At 42.7% G+C, this 8,641-nt stretch overlaps 1 pseudogene; it reads left to right on the top strand.

Moving 5' to 3' along the window:
- Positions 1 to 878: 878 nt before the first annotated feature.
- On the top strand, positions 879 to 1,225 carry LOC102172521 (annotated as a pseudogene).
- The last annotated feature ends 7,416 nt before the right edge of the window (positions 1,226 to 8,641 follow it).

The raw sequence follows: 8,641 nt of genomic DNA, 5'->3' as shown, positions 1-8,641 counted from the left end.
TGAGGTAATGCATCCCACTTTGAAAAATTATTCAGCATAATTAACCAGACTTGAGCATGCACAGCCCTATGACCCAGCAGCTCTACCCTTTAGCACATCCAATGCAAATGCATGCACACATGCTCCAAGAGACATGGGCAAAGTTGTTCTTATCACTTCTCTTTGTAATAGCTCAAAACAGAACATTACAAATGTCGAACAACAGTAAAGATAAGTAAGTTGTGGTATATTCCTACACTAAAATACTATACAATAGCTCTTCTAAAAACTGTGGTCTGTGGACCCCTGGGGAATCCCCAAAACCCTATGGGGGTCCTGAAGGTCAAAATTCTTTTCACAATAAGACTAAAAGGATATTTTCCTTTTTCACTACATGGACATTTGCACTGATGGTGCAAAAGCAAAGGTAGATTTTAAAAAATTGCTGCTGCCTTAGCAATACCAACTGTATTGCTATTCACTGCGTTCTTCGCCCCCACACACTCCCAGTAAACAAAGCCCTTGATGAAACAGTATAAAAATTAATTGTATTAAATTTCAACCATTGAGTAGAGTTAGAAAATTTTCCACGTGATGAAATAGCGAGCACGCATAAAGCACATCTGTTACATATCAATGTGCAATCGTTGCCTGAAGGAAAAGTACTTGTTTTTGTGAGCTGAATTAGACACTTTTTTCACGGAACACCATTTTTGCTTGAAAAGAAAATAGACAGACTATAATTATTCAGGCTGAGGCTTTTGAAAGATAGCTCCTTGAAAATGAGTGAAGTGAGTCTGTCACTTAACTGACAGTGTTTATTACCAGTGATAACAATGGAGACAATGGAGCTTTCAAATAAAAATTCCAAATTTGGCTCTCACCTCCTCATCTCCAAGATGACCAAGGAAAGAAGGAACTGTGGTAGTGCCCAAAAGGGCCATGGCCACATACAACCTATTCGCTGTACCAACTGTGCCCAATGTGTGCCCAAGGATAAGGCCATTAAGAAGTTTGTCATTTGGAACATCATAGATGCCACAGCCATCAGAGACATTTATTTCTAAAGCAAGTGTTTTTGACACCTATGTGCTTCCCAAGCTGTATGTGAAACTACATTACTGCATGAGTTGTGCCATTCAGAGTAAGGCAGTTGGGAATCCAGGAAGCCCAGAAGGACCCAACACCTCCGTCCCGATTTAGACCTGTGGTTGCTGCCCCACAGCCTCCACCAAAGCCCATGTAATGAGCTAAATCCTAAAGACTGAAGAAATACTGTTCCATGAAAAGATAATAAAATGGAAATTACATTTTAAAAAATTCAAATTTGGGGAAATCTATCCACCACTATGGGGGCTTTCCTGGTGGCTCAGACAGTAAAGAATCTGGCTGCAACGCAGGAAACCCAGACTCCATCCCTGGGTCGGGAAGATCCCCTGGAGAAGGGAATGGTAACCCACTCCAGTAGCCTTGCTTGGGAAATGCCATGGAGAAAGGAGCCTGGCGGGCTACAGTCCATGGGGTGGCAAAAGAGCCAGACATGACCAAGCAACCAACACTTTCACTTTCTTCATCTACCACCATGAGTTTGACAGCTTCTGAAATGGTTAAAGACTTTGCTGATGGGACCTGTGCTAATAGTAACGAATGTGATTTTTTTGATAATGTATAGTAAAATGTGTGAATATTTGGAAAGTCAGCACACCTCAGTGAAACAATATTTTCCAAATGACCAATAGAGAATGTTGTAAAATCAAGCATGGGCAAAAGATTGATTCAAAGTGCAAGATAGATTAATGGGATTTTTTTTCTAAAGCAATTGTATCCAAGAATAACTGACACACAATAAACTGCACATATTTAAAGTATAATTTGTCAAGTCTTAACATATGTCAACACCTATGAACCCAGGACCATAATCAGGATAACGAGCATTTCTAAAACCCCAAAAGTTAGCTCATACCTCTGTGTAATCTCTCTCTTGTGCCTCTCTCTCCTTCCCACACCATCCAGAGGCAACCGCTGATCTGTTTTGTTGTGTGTGTTAGTCGCTCAGTCGTGTCCAACTCTTTGCAACCCCACAGACTACAGCCCACCAGGCTCCACTGTTCCTGGGATTTACAGGCAAGAATACTGGAATGGGTTGCCATTCCCTTCTCCAGGATATCTTCCCGAGCCAGGGATCAAACCCAGGTCTCTTGCATTGCAAGCAGATTCTTTATTGCCTAAGCTGCTTTGTTAGTAGAGATTAGTTTGCGTTTTCTAGAATTTTATGTGAATAGAATCATATAGTACATACTCTTTTGGTCTAGCTTCTTTTACTTAGCATATTGTTGCATGTAGTATTCCACTGTATGGATACATCACAATTTATCCATTCACCTATTGATGGACATTTGGGCTGTTCCTGCTGCTGCTGCTGCTAAGTCGCTTCAGTCGTGTCCGACTCTGTGCGACCCCATAGATGGCAGCCCACCAGGCTCCCCCATCCCTGGGATTTTCCAGGCAAGAACACTGGAGTGGGTTGCCATTTCCTTCTCCAATGCATGAAAGTGAAAAGTGAAAGTAAAGTTGCTCAGTCGTGTCTGACTCTTAGTGACCCCATGGACTGCAGCCCACCAGGCTCCTCTGTCCATGGGATTTTCCAGGCAAGAGTACTGGAGTGGAGTGCCATTGCCTTCTCCGTGGGCTGTTCCTAGGTTTGGTCTATTATAAATAAATCTGCTGTGGACATTCTTGTACAAGTCTTTGTATGTACATAGACTTTCATTTCTCTTGGGTAAATAACCTAAGAGTGAACATGGTAGGTGTATGTTTAACATTTCTAGAAACTGTCAAAATGTTTTCCAAAGGGATCTCCTGACCTTTAATCAACCTTTAAACAAGGACTGTTTCTCATCTATCCAGTTCAGGGTCAACTTGACAATGGAAGGTTAATTTACCAGCCACTGACAAAGTAAATGAACATGACCTGAAGTTCTCTGAAATGTTCGGATCAGCCTGCTCCACACATCACAGATAAATCAGTAAATATGTACTGCACTCCTGTGTGCAATGCCTCATAAGGAGACAATGTTGTGGGCAGAGAAGCAAGTACCACTGACTGCCTGGAGCTGTACTAGAGGGTAGGGACTCATCAGTACCTAAGACCCATGGCTTATCCTAGTTCATGGTCTAGAGGGGAAGACACTTGGATGATGATAACAAAAGTTATCATTGTCAAGTTCTAAGACAGAGATGAGCACAAAGTGTTATGGGAGCATGAGAGAGTGGATATTAGCTGGAGTGGGGAGGTAAGGGAAGTAGTTTGGTGCCTAGGAAGATGCTTAAGAGGAGGCATGTCAGGTGGGTCCTGAGGGTCTCCAGTTTACCTGGTTAAGAATGGAAGAAGGATGCCACTGCAGGTAAGGGAAGTAGCATGAAGAATGAACAACATGGATGCATGTGTTTGCACCTGTCTGGGGGAAGAAATGGCTGGAGCATCAGAGTGACAGATGGGGCCTGAAAAGCCAACTGGGGCCATGAAAACCACACCAAGGGGTTTTCCCGTCACCCTGACAAGTATGTCTTCTGCCTCCCAAGAACACAGATATTATCTTCTGCCAACCTTCCCATCTCCACTTGCCTGGACAGAATTTTCCCATCCTCTTCACTTCCTACCCAAACTGGATCAACTTTATTCCTTACATCATGCATTTACACATTTATCAAATGTACTGGGTGTTTTGCAACATACTAATGTCGTGTCTCCTAGGCCGGCTTATTTGTATCTATTGCTAATTGATGTGCAGAACTCAAAAGATGACAGATCCTTCTGCCCCATCACCATTCCTGTGGCCTCTGGGTTTTGGCCAAGACCTCTGGAACCTAGGCCCTCCCAGCAGCACACAGTGTCAATATCCTGACATATTTGCCCAGACTCTCATTCATACTCACTGTCACATTTCTCCCTATTTTTTGTTCTAGAAAATACAATTATTTTCATTAAAATCTGTTATATACATTAACATGTAATGAATTTGATATTTTTAATGAGTTAAATAATTTTTTTTAATTTCTAAGTTTAATTTCCTATACAGTAAATATCTTAGATACAACTCACAGAAACACAAGTTCTTTAGCTTCCTTGATAGTTTTTATAAATGGAAACAGGTTCCAAGACCAAAAAGTTTGAGAATTGCTATACAGCTATGAAAATGAGCAACTACTGCTACTCACAACACCATTTATAAATTTCATACACACAGACACAAAAGCATAGATACTGGATAGACCATTTATATAAAGTTCTGAAACAAGAAAAGCTAATTAATGGTGTTGGAAATCAGGATGGGGGTTTCCCTGGTGGTTCAGTGGTTAAGAATCCACCTGCCAATGCAGGAGACAGTCCCGGAAGATTCTAGTCCTGGAAGATTCCATATGCCTTAGGGCAACTAAGCCCAGGAGCCACAACTATTGAGGCTAGTGCTCTAGAGCCTATGCTCTGCAGCAAGAGAAGTCATTGCAATGAGAAGCCCACGCACAATTAGAGAGTAGCCCCTGCTCACCACAACTAGAGAAAGCCCATACACAGCAACAAAGACACAGTGCAGCTAAAAGTAAATGAATACAATTAAAAAAAAAAAAACAGAAATCATGATGGTGGTCACCTGGGGGAAGAAGGGGTGGTGGTGTGGTTCAGAAGAGGAGTGTGAGGGGTTCTAGGATGCTGTCCCTGTGCTGTCTACTGAGCCAAGTGCTAGTTACCCAAGTGTATTCAATTGGTGACAACTCATTGGTATATCATGCATTTTCCTATACATGTGTTTGGCTTGGCTTTTTTTTAAGTTGAAAAAGTATGCCCCCATCCATCTTAGCTCTGCTGTCTTCTTGTTGTGAGTTGGAAAAGTTACTTGACCTCTCTTCATTTATTCAACCAACAATTCTTAAGACCTACTCGGCACCAGGCACTGTGGTACACAGTAGGCACAGTAGCAAGACGGAATACACAGTCTCAGCTTTGTCTAGTGCAGTGCAGGAGAGACAACCATTAAAAATGTAATCACAGGGATGGCAAAAAGGAGAGGTAAGGGGGCTACAGAATGTATAACAGTAGACTTAACCTTCACAGCCAGGCTGAGATGAGGAGGGAACTGTCGGGGGCGGGGGGCGGGGGTTGTAATTTCCTCAGTTCTGTCTTGCTGCAGCAAAAATTTGAAACGACGGATGGATCAGTGTTACAGCTCAGTTTTATTTGGCAAGTAAAGGAAAATATATCCTAGAGGCTTGAGGGTAGGCCAACCCAAAAGACGTGAAGAGAAGCCAGTGACTGAATTTTGGCTCCTCTTTTTATATGTTTTTTCTCCTCCCCTGAGACTGCCCTATGTAAATTGGGATAGCCAAGAGGGCTGTTGTTTCACCTGAGGTTCTCACTCTGCTCCTTGGACTTTCCTTTGTTCTATTTTCATGGACTTTTCCTCTTCTTTGTCTTTTAGCCACTGCCATTCTGGACTCCTTTTTCCTATTCTAACTACCTAACAGAATGCTTAGCTGAACTGTGAGAGATGAGCAGGAGTAAGTCACAAAAGGAATGGTGAAAACTGCCACTTGACTTCTCTGCTTGGCTGTTTAATAGGCATCTCATTCTCTTTTTTTGCATAATATTTTCTTTTCTTACTTTTTACTATTGAAGTATAGTTGATTTACAATGTTCTATTAATTTCAAGTATACAGCAAAGTGATTCAGAAACATATATATACTCTGTTTCAGACACCTTTCCAATATAGGTTAATGCAGGATATTGTGTAGTGTTCCCTGAGTTATACAGGCATGTGTGTCTGCTCAGTCGTGTCCAACTCTTTGTGACCCCATGGACTGTAGCCCACCAGGCTCCTCTGTTCATGGGATTCTCCAGGCAAGAATACTAGAGCAGGTCACCATTTCTTCCTCCAGGGGATCTTCCTGACTCAGGAATCGAACCCATGTCTCCTGCACTAGCAGGCAGATTCTTTACCAGTCAGCCACCTGGGAAGCGCCTGTGCTATACAGTAGGACCTTGTTGATTATCTATTTTATACATAGTAGTGTGTATCTGCTAATCCCAAACTCCTAATTTATCCCTCCCTACCTTTCCCTTTAGTAATCATAAGTGTGTCTTCTGTGTCTGTGGTTTTATATTTGTTCTGTATATAAGTTCATGTGTATCATTTTTTAGCATCTCAATCCTAACACAGCCCTGTCTCTCTGTCTCCACCCCCTCTCCACCCCTCACTATTTGACCATCCAGCTCCTCCCATCTTTGCCACATCAGCAAGGGCAACTTTATCCTGCTGACTTCTGAGGCCCAAAACCTTAGAATCATCCGAAATGTTTCTCTTCCTGTCACATCCCATATCCAGTGCCATCATACCCCTCATATCCAGTGCCATCTTTTCTTGAAGCTGATAAAGTTTTAGTTTCAGGGGCCCTCACATTCCAAGGTCCTGAACAGGTCCATAGGCATGTGTTCACATTGTCATAGATTTTTGTATGATTGAGAAAGATATTTTAACTGCAGTCAGTTGAGACCACTGTCTCTTTCCACTCCAACATTCCTTCCATCACATTTTCCCCTTGTGTTGCATGGTAGTTGAGTGACCATGGACATTTTGGGGATCCTGTTTACTGGAAGTTAACATGTAGACACATTTAGCTGGGCTTTGGGGAGATACATTCATGTGGTTTGCATTCACTTCCTGGGGTCATGACAGGACAGTGGAGAACCAGAAGTCATATTGTGATGGGAATCTGTCCTGTGGCACTTGGCATAGGAAGTATACAGATTGTAGAAGTGACAGAAGGTTTGAAATGTACACAGCCAGAATCTAGTCTATGCAGAATTCTCCCAAATTATGGAGCTGTTTGCAGAAAGTTTGGTTCTTATTGATGTCTAAATAAAAACAAAATTTCTCTCTTGTTAAAAATATACTGGACAATGTAGCATACACAAGTTCAAGTGCAGGCTGCTCTTTTTTTTTCTTCTGGTCCATTAAGCAAAATAGGCTTCCCTGGTAGCTCAGATGGTAAAAATTCTGTCTGCAATGCAGGAGACCTGGGTTTGATCCCTGGGTCAGGAATATCCCCTGGAGAAGGAAATGGCAAGCCATTCCAGTATTCTTGCCCAGAAATTCAATGGACAGAGGAGCCTGGCAGGCTACAGTCCATAGGGTCACAAAGAGTCAGACATGACTGAGCGACTAACACTTTCACTTTCAAGTAAAATCAATCAGAATACCTATGTTTGTAAGGCAAACACCTGTAGCAGGACTGTAAGCTCTGTGTGTGTGTGTGTGTGTGTGTGTGATGTTTTCTTGATGAATCCCTGCATACTAAATCACATAAGTCTCAGAGTATCTGACCCACCCACTTTGACTTGACAAAGCCTGACTGATCATTGTGATTTTATTCTCACCTTAAATAGTATTACTCACTTTTCTCCTAAGTTTGTAACTCTTAAAAAAAGTCCCACAAATCTTAACAGCTTCAAGTCTTACATATGGACTACAGCCCTGCTTATATATTATACCCAACCAGCAAGTCCAGATGGCTGTACTCTCAAAATATATTCATAAGTCCAACGCCCTTCTCAACCAACGGTTGACTGCTGCTAACCTCGCCTAAGCTTAAGCCGGCCACCTAATCTCTCACTTGCCCTTACTGCAAGCTGCTTGCTGACAGTCTCCCTGCTTCATCTCTATGCATACTCCACCCCGTAGCAGCTATTCTCACATAGCAGACAGAAGGAGCTTATCATGCATTAAAATTTAGATTATATTACTGTCGCTCAAACCGTTCTGCCACAGCTTGCATATCTTATTCAAGAAAAAACGCGAAACTCATAAAGCAGCCTACGCTGCGCTCTTCCATGATCTACGCCTGCGCAGCAGGCTAGTTTGCAGTATATCCAATCACACTATTCCCTGCACCTTGCTCCACTCCACGCAATACCATGCTCCTTGCTGTTCCACAAAGAAATCGCCACACAGGTACCCTGCACCACCGCCCGTCGGCCCCAACAAAACAGTTCTTCATTCCAGAGCATCGTGGGTAATGGTGGCTTTTAGTCTGGTCAGGCGTCCTTCAGTCTTTAAGTATGACGTGTCTCAGGTGAGGCCTTACTTTGATCGTTGCCCCAATGAAAAATTTCATCAACTTGCGCGGCCCACCCTTCGTCTGCTACTTTTGATGGCTCTCTGTACTGCTTGCTCTCTACTTCTTTTTGATCGCATAGTGCTTTATCCCTGTTATAAAACACATAGGTGGCTTGACTTATGGTGACGTTTTACTTCATTCATTTTTTAATCTCTCAGCTTCCGTTTCTTAGGAATGCAACATGCTAACAGGCACCAGGAATATTATTTACCTCATTTGCTATGGTGGCTCGCGCGCTGGTAAAAGAATCCACTGCCAATGCCAAGGAAGATGCCAGGGTTCATCCCTGGTCTCAGGAATATCCCCTGGAAAGGAAATGTCAACGCCATTCCAGTATTGCTTGCACGTGGGAAATCTCCATGGCAGAGGAAGGCCTGGCAGTCTAAAGCAGGGCAAAGGCCACAAGAGAGATCAGAAGGAAACTAAGCAAGCTAAACACAACAAAATTCTCAATATTGAGCAAAATAGATGTCCTAGCACTTTAGTGGCACT

This window comes from Capra hircus, unplaced genomic scaffold (genome assembly GCF_001704415.2).
Source record: "Capra hircus breed San Clemente unplaced genomic scaffold, ASM170441v1, whole genome shotgun sequence".
Taxonomy (NCBI): Eukaryota; Metazoa; Chordata; class Mammalia; order Artiodactyla; family Bovidae; genus Capra; species Capra hircus.
This window is presented reverse-complemented; position numbering and strand designations above follow the sequence as displayed.